The sequence below is a fragment of the Rattus norvegicus genome, chromosome 1 (assembly GCF_036323735.1).
Source record: "Rattus norvegicus strain BN/NHsdMcwi chromosome 1, GRCr8, whole genome shotgun sequence".
Lineage (NCBI taxonomy): Eukaryota > Metazoa > Chordata > Mammalia > Rodentia > Muridae > Rattus > Rattus norvegicus.
In genome coordinates, this window is record NC_086019.1 from 54,483,975 (window position 1) to 54,500,371 (window position 16,397).

The 16,397-nt window shown below is 48.8% G+C and overlaps 1 protein-coding gene across 12 annotated transcripts in view; it reads right to left on the reverse strand.

Moving 5' to 3' along the window:
- The window catches only part of Pde10a (phosphodiesterase 10A), a 452,326-nt gene that overhangs the window by 170,632 nt on the left and 265,297 nt on the right, over window positions 1-16,397 (reverse strand). The window lies entirely within an intron of this gene.

Below are 16,397 nucleotides of genomic sequence, written 5' to 3' on the forward strand. Positions count from 1 at the left end.
GAGGACCTGAGACCATCTACTTGCTGGGCTTCAAGCTGAAACCCAGGCTTTCTTTCTCGGCTCCTTCTGGCTCAGGATCCACCTGCTTCGTACTGTAAGATAAAGGAGCTTCCAGCCTGCCTTGGACCTCAGCCTCAAAGGTCACAACTGTGCCCTCTGTGGTCCCAATGGGCTAGTCAAGACACCTGAGTGTCCTTGATCAGGCAGCAACTGCCACCCAGAAACTTCCTCTACCACAACCCCATGCCAGACTACAAATGCAGCCTGTCCCTCTCCCTGGTCCTTCCTCAGATGCCCCAGGCTACCCCACCCTCCATCAATCAGGCTGTAGGCTTACTGAGGTTGTGGGTACTAGCTGCTCTCGACCACCTGGGCATATCAAAGGTGTTATAGAGGAGGAGCGGCCACAGAAGCATGAACATGCTGATCACAAAAGCATGATGTCAGACATGCTCCTCAGGTGCTGAGATGGGGCCAATCCCACAGACCACTCAGTGCCAAGACAATGCATTTACTGCAGAAACAACCTCAGGCCTCCAGTACCCTACAGGCTTGACAACTGGGGTGGTTGTGTATACTTGACCTAGGGACTGGCATGGTTAGGAGGTGTGGCCATGTTGGAGTAGGTGTGTCACTGTGGGCGTGGCTTTAAGACCCCTAGACCTAGCTGGAAGTCAGTCTTCTAGCAGCCTTCAGATGAAGATGCAGAACTCTCAGCTCCTCCTGCACCATACCTGCCTGCTACCATGTTCCCTCCTCGATGATAATGGACCGAACCTCTGAACCTGTAAGCCAGCCCCAATGAAATGTTGTCCTTTATAAGAGTTGGCTTGGTCATGGTGTCTGTTCAAACCCTAACTAAGACAACAATGAAATGTCAAGGAACTCAATCTTTACAATTGCTTGGCAGCCCTGGCCAGGCCTCACGGGTGGGAGGGTGCTCCTCTCCTGCACACTCCACTGCAGCCTCCTGCTTCCAAACCCATCAGGACGCTATCACACATTTTTCAGTTGACATATGAAAATTTTATCACAAGCTTGAATGGTTGGGAATGAGGTATGTTCCCACATGTTTTCACAGCAAATATGGAGCTGCAGAGAAGTTCGTTCCATTTATGGAGTCTCTCTGCTGCACGCCTTCTTGGAAAGCCAATCTTCGATGTTAAGTCAAACAGCTGAATCAGAGTGGAAAGCATCATTTCATAACTTCCACAACCGAAATACATTCCAACTTGCATGCCCATGGCAGCGCCTCACTTCTAGATCATAATTCTAAGATGAGTTGACTGGTGGAGACAAGGGTGGATGGACAGATGGACGGACAGATTGGCAGATAGGAAGGTAGAGAGGAAGACCTGGGACTTGCCATGAGTTGGCTGGCTTAATAAAGTACCCTCATGTTATCAGAATTCTCTCCCTGCCTCGCTTCCCCTGGTCTCCCTGGAGGTCAGCAGCTCACAAGATTGACCCGTTGTTCAGAGGACTGAGAGTTTCAACACTCTAGAAAAAGGAACCGTATGGTAAAATTCTGGATTGAAAACACTTCCTCCCGGGACTAAGAGAAGGAAGGAGTTAAGTGAAATGAGCCACTTATCTTGAAATCAAGGGAAGTCAGAATTATGAAGGCAGCGGGTGGCAACGCAAGCTCCTGGGACTATCGGAAGAAGAAGGAAATACGATCCAGGGTTCAAGGTGTCTGAGGAGAGAGGAATGTCTCTCTCATGACAGCTGTTAATAGTGTACCCTTCAAGACCAGTAATAGTAGATTTTCAATAGCGTCACCACAAATAAAACAACTGGTGTGGAGGTGAGCTGGCAGAGACGTTTTCTAGCTGGATGTGAGCGTCCCTGATGCAGATGCATACATACATCAATACATCATGTCCTACAAACAAGGCGCGGTGTTCATCTGTCAGTTACAAGCAGAACTTAAAGTAAAAGCAGAACCTGTAAGTTGTAAGGTGGATGGTAGGACAAGGGTCAAATAAGAGGAAAGTTGTCATGAAGAATGAAGGAAAAATAGGCTTCTTAGCTGTGTGCTTTGTGCAGACTCTGAGACGTTCCATGTCCTGAGAAGCCAGGGAACCTGGACCTTACCTGCGTGAGCTCCTACCTCAGATCCTCCCTGAGCTCCCATAATGAGACCTAAGGGGCTTTCCCAGGCTCCTCCTCACCCATTCCCTCTCACCGAACAATGGCATGTCATGACAGTATCAGATGTGGTACAGATATCAAGCACCCAGTTGGGTCTGAAGAAACATGGCTGGAAGGCCCAAGTTACCAATGGTGCTTCACTTCTAGAATCTTCTGAAGGGCCAATAATAACTATTTAGGATCAAAAGAATAAGGATATCATACGGACTGCATAACAAGCCAGCCGTTCTGAGTATGTGAGCGACCTCTGCCAGTAGGCATGCTCGTTTCTGAAAGAGGATACAGCAGTGTCCTGTCTCCGGGCCAGTGCTACGTCACATCCAGAGCATTTAAAGTATTCTTTTGTTATTTTTGCTTTTGCTTTTGCTCTGTTGTTGTTTGTTTTGCTTTTTGTTTGTTTTTGAGATAGTGTCTCACAGCTCTAAGCTGGGCTGGGACTCACTATGTAGACCAGGCTAGCTTTGAACTGACAACCATCCTGCCTCCACCTCCCAAATGCAGGCATCTTGCAGTATTCTGAATTCTGCTAAATTCCACACAGGTCATATGGTTCAGGAACAGGCACATTTTTACATACCTGTCTGTTATACCTGTCTTATAAAGGGATACTGGACATAACTCTTAGAAACAAGAAAGTCAATGACAAAGATTTAGGTAAAAATGCGTGTTTTCTAAAAACATCTCTCTTCCTCTAAGAGAAGCCGACTTAAATGGGAACTGAGTGCTGTGCGGTACCTCGCCTGCGTGGCCGCCAGAACAAAAGACCAAGAGGTCAGTCACACCGTCTGGCTGCTGAGCCCATGTATGAGAGGGTGACTGTGACAAAACAAAGAGTTGGCAGGGCAGAAGAGCAATGGCTTCCTGAGGTTCCACGGGAAAAGGCTGCCTTCTCTAGAACTGTACAGAAACTCCAGGGCCTGCTCTATTCTCAGCCCACACTTCTACCATCAGGTTCAGCAGTGGTCCCTGTCTCTGTCAAGCCAGAGTCACCGTTAGCCACCTGCACTGTGCCTCAGCCACACCCCCTGGCCTCTGCTCTCTGCCTGGGACCCCTGGCTAAGTCAGGAGCATCACTGGGCCTCTAGCAAGAGTATTTGGGAGTCGAGCCAGGTGCTGTCTCCAGTATGCACCTGGAACCCTTATCTCTGACACGGACCATCAGCAGCCGCTCTTCAGCCCAATGTTGTAATTATCCTTCCCACCGTCCTGCCCAAGGATCACCTCTGTAACCAGAAGGCTGGACTTTAACTCAGGCTCACAGCTGAAGCAATCTTTCTTACTGAAACTGGGGTAATTCTGACACCATCAGAACTAGGACTATGCAACAGTTAGCTGAGAGTTCCGAAAGGTTTGCTCACTGCAGCTGGTTTCTGATGTCACCAACCCAACTTTTGAGCTTTCCTGCAGATAGCCTCCTGGCTCCTCCCACTGTGGGGGGTGGGGGGACGGCAGAAAGTGTCTTTACAAAAGGAAAAGAGGAAGCAGAAAAAAACAGAGGCCAAAGCACCCAGCAAGCTCTACAGCAGGTCATATCCCAAAATAGGACCATGACAGGCCTTCGAAGGAAAATGGGCCAGACTGGCACAGAGCATGGACAATGACACACAGCCCAGGATGGGAGGGAAAACAGAGGCCTCAGTGAAACTCTGGCCCCAACCCCATAACGACGTCAGTGATGGCGTCAGCAATGACATCGATGGAGCACTTGCATGAAGTCAGGCAAAAGCCATGCCCTAAGGGACTTCTGGAAAAGCCTCGCTTCTCTCTCTCTCTCTCTCTCTCTCTCTCTCTCTCTCTCTCTCTCACACACACACACACACACACACACACACACAGTATGAAAGTTAAAGCAAAATATTACAAATAGGCCCCTCCTATGCTCCATGCAGAACTAAAAAGTAGTTTTACTTTAAAACAAGTCTATGCAGGGCATGGTGGTCATATCCCTTTATCCCCAGAATTTAGGAGACAGAGGCAAGAGAATCTCTGTGAGAGTTTGAGGCCAGCCTGATCTACATAGTGAGTTCTAGGACAGGCAGAGCTACACAGTTGGCCCCTGTTTAAAAAGCAAACAAACAAAACAAAACAACAAAAAACAACAACAACAACAAAAAACAAAACAAAAAACAAACAAACAAAAAAAAAAAAAAAACCAAGGCTGCAAATCTTCTCTTTGGAAGAGAAGGCACCAGAGAAAACAGACACTAACTGACAGACAGAGCTCTGAGAAAGTAAGGAGCAAAGCTCTCCTCTGAGACTAATGTGTCCTGAGGTAGTGCACCCCACAATTCTGGCATCCAGGACCCACTGGGACTACCCCTGGGGGGCACTCATTCACCCAGAGAACCTCAGCTTCCAGAAAAGAGAAAGGCAGACTCGCAGAGCAGGACATGGTTACTGTCTGGAGCCCCTGAACCAAGCACAGGAAGAAGCTGGCTATGGCTGCCATGATGCACATAATACAGTTTTTTGAGGCAGAAGCAACTGGTGGTTTCTTAAGAAGAGCTAAAGAATTAAAGGGTTCCAAACTATTGTAAAACATAAAAGTGCCACCCCAAACCAGTCTTAAGTTAATGCAACTTATTGACAGCTTCCTTCTAATATATGCAGACTAGATACAGAAATGTTCACAGGGGGATTCAAACGGCAACTTGGTTCAAAATTTGTCCCCAAGAACCCAGTTGCACATCCTTGCTGTTCTTTAAGTTATAACTTTGCAGACAGAACGAAGACCACCCATCTCATCACGACAGATCAGCAAACCCAAGTAGTCCAGAAAATAGCCAGTTATAAGAGGGCGCATACATATGAGCCAAGAATGAGGGGTCCTGTCCACTGCCTACTTCCTGACAGACATGGAGCCATGGAGATGTGCCCTGTGCGAGGGCTGCCCCGCCCCATGCTTCTCCGCCACACTCCCCTGGGTTTCCACTGAACACACAGCAGGAGGCCTCACAGATGTTCCCAGGTTGGGGCAAAGCCAACTGGAGGCATTCAGAGCTGGGACAGGGCAGAGACACAGCCTTCTAGAGGTGCAGAGACTCCATACATGGGGAAATGCCTACCACAACCTCTCCAAATAGCTTGCCCTAAATGGAAGAATTCTTGTGACAGTTGCTTTTTATTATTGTTGTTGTTGTTCTTTCTCTTTCTAAAAATTCTTCCCTTTTATTTTGAACACATTTTCCTTTCATTGCTTGCCAAGAAAGTGGAGTTGCTGGACAAGCCCAGCGTTTCCTGCTGTCGGTGTTTCCAGAAGCCTCGCTTCCTGCCACCGCAGAAGCACCTTCCAGGCAGAGCGGAGACCTCAGGCATCCACACTCTTCTCTTCCTGACCGGGCTCCCCCCACGTGGATGTCACCAAGACTGTCATGCCACCATTTAGGGAAGGGGCTCAGGAGATGACAACAGTTGCTCTGCTCTTCCTCTGGATGGACATCACCTCCCTTGTATCCCCAACGTGAGCAGAACAAAGCGAGCGTCCCACACAGGCTGCTGTCCTCCAGCTCTGCACTTCAGCACCTGCATGATGGTGGCATAAGGCGCAGACACCTGCAACCTGTCAACACCTTGCTTTCCATATGTTCTTCCAGAAAGGTCGTCAGCCCTAGAGAGCATAAGGTCCAGCGAGATCAAGCCCGTACATCAACAATGAAGAAAAGGAAGCAATGATATATCGTACTTGTGCCAGATTGGAGTTCAGATACAAGAAGTCAGAACCATTGTGAGTCTCAAAAAATCAGGAATAATACATTTTAAAAAATGTATTCAAACATAAAACAAAAGGAAAATTCAAAATAAATTAGGGGGGAAAAAAGATAGGTTTCCTAATGGTCACCCTTTAACAGACAGAACAGACAGAACAGACTAGTTACAAACAGAGAAGGTGCCAAAACTCTCAGGCAAAGAGAGTTAGACCTGTAAGAGGTAAATTAAGGCAGGGTCCTAATGTTATTCATCAAGAGCAGTTTCTAGAATGGCAGCGCCCAGGTCTGTGGGAACTCCTGAAAGACATGATGCCTGTGGAGAGAAAGGGCCGGGTTTCACAGGGCCAGGAATAGAAAGCTGTGAGTGGAAGTTTCAGAAACACTCCACAGGGAGAAAACATATCTGGAGACAGATGGTTCTGCCCCCAGGTCAGGACTACCTGCACAAACCCTGGGGAGGAGTACGATGCCACCCACAGGATAGGTTTGCAGGGGTCCAGGGGTAAGGTTGATGTTCAAAAAAAAAAAAGTTTCTCACAAAAGCCAGTAACTAGGAAGGAAGTGGCGGCTAAAATAAAACCAACGGGTGGACAAGAAGGAAATAATATTAAGTGATAAGACAAAGAAAAATGTCAACATTACAAGCAAGACACAGGAAAATGAGAAGGGTGGTCATCCGAACCAGGGGCCCGAGTGGGGGAGGGAAAGAATCTCACTCACTTAGAGACATGACTCTAACCTGAACTCTGAGATAAGAGCAGGGAAGAGGCCAGGCAGAAGCATGTGTGTAGGTCAAGCCACAAAGCAGGGGCTGGTCGTGTCCATCCCAGCCTGGAAGCTCTCTCCAGCTCTCATCTAGATGGCTCGCCCCTGGGGAGCACTCAGCGGCTGCCACTCAACTCATCACAATGAAGGCTGGGGAGAGTGGCAAGCACAAGTGCCCTCTGCCCCTTCCCTGAGCATGTCCGCAAGTTGCTGTCACAGCATAGTGGCTGACAATGAATAGGACCCCATTCAGACAGATCCTTCTGAGCTAGAACCAATGTGTCTGTATTTCACCCACTCTAGAAGTGGGGCCATGCAAAGCCTGCGGTCGCGCGATGAGGACTCTCCATTCCTTGCCAAACACAGTGATTTCTACCCGCTTAGCCTGACTGGGCAGCCCTCCAAACATTTAAGCAATACTTGACACTTTAAATCCAAAGCCGAGGGCTCTATCAGTCAGAAATACATGGAGGCAGAAGTACCTGCTTCGTTTTTCACATTGGTGTGTCACAGAAAAGGAGCTGGTGCTTGAACCAGGAGGGTGGTGACCTGAATGCTGTTTTCCTTTTTTCTTTTTCTTTTTTTTCTTTCTCTTTTAAATATTCCTGTCTCGACATTTGAAGAAGACAGAAAGCAACTGAGGAAACTTCAGGCACGGAGCCTGAGGTCAACAAAAATCAGCCACTCAGGGTTCATCACACTGCGTTTCGGTACAGCCTCGAGTATGATTTCTGAGTGGGTAATAACGAATAGAAAACAGGTCACAATCCAGCTGAAGTCTCCCTCCGACTCAGTCCTCATCTATACAAAGCTCACTTCTCCCTTTCTCCACCCCACTCTGCCCAGTTCAGGGCAACTAAGTTTCCTTGTGAACTTAGAAGCAAGTAGGTTTCTTTCTTCTTTCATTCTAACTCAAGTGGACCCGAGAGCGCATTGTGTGCAGATGTAGGCGTCCTCCATTGCTTGTGTGTTGTTGCCACTCCTGTTATTGGTTTAATGTAGCATGTATTCAATTTTACTGCCGCAAAAGCTACTTAACAGGACCCTCCAAGAGGACACTCAGAGTGTGTAGAAGTCACTCCAATGGCAGCATCGGGATGATAAAGTCCCAGGCGAACAATTTATTGGTTTACTGGATACATACATTTTTAATACTGATCGATACTGACAAATTGCCCTCTTCAAAGGCTTCCGAGATTAATACTTCCCGCAGGAAGTTGTGAGAGGGTTTACCTCCTAGCACAAACACCACCAGTGTGCTATAAAGTGTGTTAACCCATGCAGTGAGGGCAGATGAAAATGGCATTGTTTTAAAGTGCAGGTATCTTCATAGTGAAGCAGAACACTGCTTTGGGGATGTGGGTTTGTCTTCAAGAAGCCATTCATTTCTTCTCTTGTTACACACTCTGCTCATATCCCTGGGTGGATGTTTCTTAACTACTTCAGTTAGCACCTTGTGCTAGAGGACAGGCAGTTGGCTCTCCATTTGATGGTAGCAGAAAGTGGGAAGGCTATTCCCTTGGGGCGGGTCCCTGTCCAGAGCCATACAAAAGGAATTTCTCTTTTCTCCTCATCAGTCAGTCCTTCCTTTGATTACTGCTGGAATTTAAAATGCCTCCCCTAATCTAAAGCCAGAAAGAATTCCCCCATGGTGTTATCTATCTATCTATCTATTCTTATTCAATATTAAATATATTCACCATTTAGAATTTAATCTAAGCATACAGTATCCCAGACGATCTCATTTTCTTCTGAGCAAATACTCTCTTGTCCCCAGATCCTCAGCCATACCATTTCTCCTACCACATAAATGGGGTGTGCGTAACACCCTGCATTCCTGCCTGGCTCTGGGTCTACCGTGCTTTCTGTCTGTCTAGGGTCAACTGCATGTTATTCTAACCAGTAAGGCTTTATAACCAGTTCTTTAATCAGTCTTAAATATTAGACGATACAGTTAATACAAGAAAGATGAGTATTACCCTAAAAGAAACCGTGACTGGCTAGACAAGAATGTTTTCATGAGCAAAATTCTGAAGCTGTGTCATACAGATAATCTGAAAGTATATGTGATCCTCGGCACAGACACCATTACCACATCCGGGAACCACATCTGCAATGCCATCCCTGTAGAAGCTGAGGAAGATACGATCTTTGCTTCAGTTCAAAGCCAGCTGAGGCCAAACTGCCCTGGCTCCCTCTCAAAAAAAAAAAAAAAAAAGGAAAAAAGAAACAGAAAAATTATACCAATACATTACATCATGCACACTGCACTGCTATGCCTTGGGCCGCACTCCTTCCTACCAGTCAGTCACCTCCTTTCGTTCCCATTGGTGCTCTTCATGCAGACCGTTTCCTCTCACGGAACTTGCCAACTCTAAAAAAATCCAAATCTGCTTGTGTTTGATCAATAACTCATCGTCTCCAAACACACACGTGGCAATATTTCAGCGCTTACCATGCAACACTTCGTCCTGGCCTATGCAGGAAATGTTTTCATCGAAGTAACAAAATAACAAAGGCTCTTACCACAGCCCAGGGAAAGCAAGCTGAGGCTACCCAAATGTGGACGGCGGGGCTCCCTCCTTCCTTTGGACTCAAGCTGCCTGTTCCCTGTTGACCTCACTGCGTGTCAAGCATTGTGTTCACAGTGACGCAAAAGCCTAGGCGCTGGTGCCAAAGAGTGTATTTGGATTACATGAAAAAAAAAAATAATGAATAGAATGAAGTTTCGAGTCATGCAGCAAAGCTCTGCAGCCACACGATTTCATTGTTTCTTCCCTTTTAGGAAAATTAGCTCTGATAAAGGGCTATTTTACTAAGATTCTTCCGCTTAAACACCCTCCCTTGTTCCTTCAATAGACTGCTTGGAGGTGTCGTGGGAGGATGGATAGAAGCCCAAGAGGACCTAAACAGACCTAGAGCGGTAGCTGTCAGCATGGAGAAGAGAGAAGGTCCTCTCACAGAGTCGATGCAATGACACAATGACCACTGTCCTCAATCCCCCACTCTGCTGTGTCCCACTCTCTCCACACAGCCCTGCTCACTGCCCTGCAGTGTTTCCTCCATCCTGGTTTCCTATGTCCACCTCTGGGCACTGCTCAGATCTGTTGTTCTTTCTGGAATCTTCCTCTTGTTTGCCCTCAAATTCTTCTTCTTCCAAGACAACACTCAGCTGTCACCCCATGGGTCGCTTCTCATTAGGGTGTTTATGAGCTGAACAGTATGCAGCTTTCCCAGCTCTGTGATCTTGAAAAGAACGTTTGCTCAGGCCTGCTCCTCCAATCCTGTCACTCTTCTTGCCCCCAGTAGCTGTCTGCTTCCTAAACTACTGCTTTTCTCTCACAGCTCTCCTTCCAAATGTCGCAGGTCACTCCCCCACACCCATCTAATTGTGGGTTACTAAGCGCCTCTCCCAAGCACCCAGGAGACCTTCCCCACCCCTGCCTTTCTCTTCATGGCTGCTTACTTACTTCCCTTCTCCCTGTTCCCTGAAAGCTTTCTCAGGCCTTGCTCTCCTGTTTAGCTTCCTCCTCCAAAGGACCCAAAATGCTGGGCAACTGGAATAACGGAAGTTAGCACCTGATGGAACATTTCTTACCCTCTCATCGCTCCCAATGTGAGTTAACAACAAACTACAGCATGGTTCCCACTCCCCTTTACAGGAAACATTGCTGTTTGGGTCTCAGCTTTCCCGGGTCCCTACATGTCATCCCACCCTGTTCTCCCTTCAGAGCTGTTTCTTCATGTCACCTAGTTCTTCAAGCTCCTTGACTCCAGTAGGTGAACATTCTCAAGCATCTCTGGGATGAAGGCCACCAACAGCCATAGCTATGGAGTCCCCTTGCTCCACAGGTCTGCCAATGACATGCTGGCCACTGGAATCTACTTGATCTTGGAGGCTCCTCTTTAAGTGCCACAGTGTGGCTGGGACCTTGTCACCTGCAGGAGCCCAGTGCATTCTTCTCTGCCCCCATCAAACCCATCCTCTGCTCTCAGGGCCACTAGTCACGCGTGAATCCTCACCATTCTACCTTCAGCTACTGTCTTAACACTAGGGGATGACGACCTTCATGTCTAACCCTCTTTAGGCCAGCATCCTAAGGACTTATACTCTCCCCCCACACCTCTGTCTTTAGAGTGGAGTACAGACACGACACCATGACACCCTTCTGCAACCAAACCCATTGGGAACTCAGAACTTCCAGATTCACACAAAGCATCCACTGACTGACTCCCCATGGGGGCACCAAATGCCATTCCTTCTTCTCCAGCCGTGGGGATGGTAAAAACCTTAGTGATTTCTTAATATCTGTTAAACCTTGAGCATCTCAGCCTCACTATTGTCAAACCTACCAAACCTGTCTGTGCCTGCACACTTCCTCCTCTGGGCCTCCTTTCCCAGCAATCAGAAGCCCAGTAGTTTATTCTCTAGCACTTTTTTTATAGCAACAGGCATTCGGTGCACTTGATGCCACCAAACACTTGAGTCCTCAACCATACTTCATGTCCACCGCCCTACTGGTGATTCCATGACCTCTGTATACTCCCTTCCCAAGCAGCTCCAAGATTCACTTCCCAATCTACGCTCAGATGAGCCTCCAAGACATAAATCAAAGAACTCAGTGGCTCATAACTCTCCCCTGGTCTACAGCCCTGTTCTGGCCGACCTGTGGGCTTCATCACATACCAGACATCTGGGCTGCAGCTTGCAGCTCCAGCTGTGCATCCTTCACGCTGCACCTCCAGCTCAGGGCCCATCTGCCTGGCAGCTCTTCTCTTGACTGCTTTCCACACCATGGCTGCTCATGCTACACCACTCAGATCCTTCCGGACTGACCTTTACCGCCCTCTGTATGAAGTCTCAGCCTGACGTTTTGGAGTGTTTTCCTTGTACCCTTCAGGTAGCTGCTCTCTATACCACAAGAGGGCAGTAGAGAGCAGGTGCCGCCCAAGCCAAGACTGACAACCTACAAAGGTTCACAATCCTGACTCCCAACCCAATCTTACAGCCCACCCTGAGCTTTCCATATCAGGAACCTTGGTATCCAATGTCTACACGTTACCTATTCCTCTATCCTCCACCTCCTTGTGTGTCATCACGCGCAAGGTTTCGGTGCCGTTTCCAGCTTTGTCTCCACTACAGAGGACTGCCACCTCTGTGGCACCATAGCCTGTTTCACCTTCACCATGCAAAGTCTTCTGGCTTTACTTCACACATGTCTCTGACACCAAAGACTGTTCCTTACAAAGAGGCCTTAGCATAGACCTGTGGTTCCTTTCCCCTTAGCTGGTGAAGCTCCTATCTATGACTTTAGAGATGCCTTTCCTGCCCACTAGGTTTTCCTTGGGCTTCAGGCAGGCGAACTCTCTTCCTTGCTTCCTCAAGACTTGGGGCCTGAGATCCTATGAAACACCAGCAGGCCCTTCCAAGCTGGGGTCTGGTCTGGCTTCCTTCTGAGTCTCCTCGTAGCCCTGCTAAGAACACAGGAGCAAACCTTACCCTCTCCTGGAGCTGTAGCCCCATGAGGACTGATTCTGTGGAACACACTTGAATACTGGGCCACTGGAGCTCAGGGTCAGCTCTGGGTCCAAGGCCACATGTGCCCAGGTCACATATGGACACCATACTTCTTCTCCATACATGGCTCTGCTTTATTGGCACCTTAAACTTTCCTACACAAGCCGATAATGTACCTTCTTCATGCGTCTACCCCTGTTTAAGGCTCAGCCTCAGAACAAAGACAAGGCCCTGCCCATGTTCCTCTCCAGCCTGCCTTCTAGAAAGTAAGCCAGACAGCAGGAGTGAAGGGCAGGGCAGTGGCAGAAACACTGGCCAGGGGAATTCTGGGTGCCTGTTCTGCCCTTTGTCCCAGCCATAGATTCCCTGCCCCTTAGACTTCTCCTTCAGGCTTGAAGAGAGGATCACCTGCATTGCACGGGCTGTGTTTAAAGTAAGTAGGGTGGCAGCTGGGCTGGTTGGCACGCTGTTCCCCACACAAGGCTAACCTGCCTGATACTCAGTACGCTCTCCTTTGTTTTAGGACACAAGATGTTTTGTATATGAAAAAAAAATCCCTCCAAGAGCAATGTATCAATTTGAGATAGAAGGCCTGTCCTCTGGCTTTCTAGTTCTTTTTCACTTAAACTTTTAGGGGACTCCTCTGTCCACATAGGTTTACTTCAAATTAAAAGCAGGATTCTGTGGGATTGCCTATTAATAATCTAAATAGCACAACACCACCCAGTTTAAATAGCTTTGCCCTTTGGACTTTCTGACCTAGCCAAGAGCCAGCTCACCCCTCCATGGATAGCTGGTGATGCTCACTGCCCACGCCCGGCCTGGCAGGAATTTACAGAATGCTATTCGGGTCACCTTTTGGGGCACCCGTGCCTCTAGCCAGGTCTTCAGGGAGAAGAGAGTCATCTCTCTACACACTTGTGTTGTAGATCACGTGGGTCCTCTCCAAGCTGCGAGTGGGGTCTTGACCGAGCGTAGACCCATGCTGGATGCAGGCAGAGCTGGGCCTTGAGTCTGGTTTTCCTCTTCCACATCAGCTTCAGAGCCAATGAGAATCCCCCAACTGTAAAGCCTGGTGCTCTCTGAAGTACCAAGCACATTTGCTCTCACAGGGACCGTATTTATCTCAGTGTATCCTGGCATCAGCCACGCCGTCCTCACACCCCGGGAAACAGTTTCAGAGTGGCGAGTGACAGACTCACAAGTCCTACAAAAGTACACTCACTGGAATGTTTGAGGAACGTACAGTAATTTGCATTGACACTCTGCATTCACAACCCCCTCTGGTCTTAATTTCCACTCCCCCGTCCCTCCACACAAACACACACACATGCAAGCATACACACACACACACACACACACACACACACACACTTTTTTTATGCACGGAGCTCTTTCTGTTCTTCACAGTAGTTGACTCATAAAAATACAGCACACGGAGAGACAAGGGTGGAGGAGGCATCTATGGCTCAGGATTCTCATCCCTGGAGCTGTATTTTTCACAGGTATGTCTCCTGCTCTTCCCAGGCAAGACCTCCTCCAACCATACCACTGTGTATCACAATGCTAACTAGGTAGCCTAGACAGCAAGCATTTGTTACAGGAAGCTAGCCAATTCCCATTGGCCTGTCTGTGACCCACCCCACCCCTATGCAAAATGAACCCAGAGGATGCTCCAGGATGACAATTGTTGTCTTTCCCTGGGTAAGATTTTCCTACTTAATCAGCAACTCTTCCAGCAATGGAAAGGAAAAGCAGAGATCTAGCAATCTGCAGAGGACAGGAAATGATGTGAACTCAGGAATGGCCTGATTCAGACAGAGGAACGGACGGCATCAGGTGGGAAGACCTCGGACCACTTGCAGCAATGAGCATCAGCACAGAGCCAACTCCTGCCTGGGAGGCTCCATCTCACCTTGGCCTACTAACCCATAACAGATCTGTGGCTTCCACATGCTGAAGTGAGAGGGACCAGGTAGGGCAGGATCTGGTACTGGCAGTGGTTACAAGCAAGTGTCTGACCAGGCGAGCTGATACACAGAACAAAACACAGGGTTCCCTTTCCCACAAGAGAACTGCAGTGTGCACTTGTCTAAGTAGCAGCTGGCCTCAGCAGCCCGCACATGACTATTTGTTTGGCTGACAAAGACATCGAAGTAAAAGAAAGCTCCAGTACAAACCCTGCAGGGACACATCTGAATACCTTTGTGTATTTTCATGTCCTTGGAGAATACACAAGTTCCTTCCAAAAGGCTTTTTTTTTTTTTTAGAATACTGCCAAGTTTCAGGTCCTTCAGTGTTTGAGACCCACGTGGCCTGCTCTTTGGCCCCAGACAAAAAATAGAACCCTTAAAAGTGTGTATAGGGGGAAGAAGTGGAGCACAGAGCAGCCTTCTCTCAGGTATCAATCTCTTCCTCTACTTTTGAGTCAGGGGTGTGTGAGAACAGACTGTCCACAAGTACCCTAGTACTCACTACCCTCGTTGTATCCCAAACAAAGCTATAGGAGCCGTGTTCTTGGGGCCTGGAGTGAGCATGCCCTAGCAGGGATAGCTTCTCCCAGTTGAAACCATGAACTGAGACATAACCCCCTCCCCAGGATAGGGTACCCCAAGATAACTCAGAGGTCTCTCTGGAACTGCTCATCTTTATTCAGAACCACAATTTCTACCTCAACACTAGCCCCATTTCAGACAAAGACCTATAGATCCATGCAAACATAAACTCCAAAAAAAGTGTCCTCATTCACTCAACATTTGGCACCGTCAAGTTCAGTGACAGAGCCTGTGTTTGAACGTGCTCAAGCACACACACGCAGGTACCAGTGGCCCAAAGAGGAAAGATATTTATCTTGTAAAGGGAGAAAAAAAATGAAATGTCCATCAGGCAGAAGACCCCGGAGCAAGCCCAGTCATAGGCCCTAGGGTTATTCCAACAACCCCATGAGAGTCTAAGGGCCCCACCTTCTTCCATCACCTTCAACCCAGAGCCAATCCATGGAGTCTCCTTTAGAGACTATGGTCTCTGCTGACTACAGTCTAAGGGCAAGAGTACAAGCTTTACCAAGATGCTCAATGTGCAGTACCCATAAATCACAAATACAGGGATGGGGAGGCAAACACCTGGGGGAAGTCTCAGGGTTGGAGGCCATCTGGGAGCATGGAGTCCACACCCTTCGAGGCAATTGAGTCAACAAGCAAGTCTAAGCAGAGCTTTGCTAAGTACTGCCTGCAGGTGTGTGAGTGGCCACTGGGTCATATGGTTACTGTGGACTGGCCCGGGGACAGGGAAGCGGGATTGCGGGAGTCAACCCAGCCAGAAGGGAACATGGTCACCCACCTGGTGGCTATACCTTAAGGGGCTCCTGGGTACACGCCTAGACCTGTCCTGAGGAGGATCTCAACCTCTCGGTACCCATGTCCCGGAGCGGAGGTCCACTCGGTTGAGGAGTGAGTGGTACTTGGGAGCAGTAGCAAGAAAGCTCATTTACAACCTGCCAGCTTCTGCCTGGAGAAAGCAAGGCAAAAAAGCGCGGCTTTCCATGGAGAAAGCAGACAAAGGCTCGGTGCGCACGCGGTGGACTGTGGCACCAAATCCACTCTCAGGGTGGAGCAGATGCCCGAGTCTCCCAATTTCCCACGGATGTGCCCTCTCAAAGCACAAACTCTCCCACCGGGTCCCACCTGGTCCCTTCCCGCCCCAGTGTTCCGGTCCTCACCCTGCTCGCCCTCCATCCACAACAGCAGCGACTCCCTCCTCTGTGCGTCTGGAGCCTCTTTCCTAAACATCGTCTGCCTGCCTCCCTCCTTCCTTCCAGTGAGGCTGCTTTGACTTCTTTGCTCAATCTTGTCCCCCTCCCCCTATGACACGCCCTCTGTTGCCCCTGCCCCAGAAGGCTTGCAGCCCTGCACCCGGGAGTGGCAGGTCAGAAAGGTCATGCTACAGTCATCCCATGGGTCCAAAGGAGCAAGAGGTGTCTTTTTCTTCTATGCTAACGCCCCATTGTTCCTCGGCTTTCTTTACCCACCCAAGCACCAGCTCCCTAGAATCTGGGTGAGGTGGCCTGGAGGGGAGGGGGTGCTGTGTCCTCTTCATGAGGGTAGATGCACCCAGCTCCATACCACTGGTCAACGCGCCAGAATACAGTCACTGCAGGCTCCCGGGCACAGCCCTCCTTCACATTTGGAAGCCTTGGCTTCCCGAGCCTTGCCTGTCCCCACGGCTGCGTCAGGAACCCAGAGGTTAGATCCCCA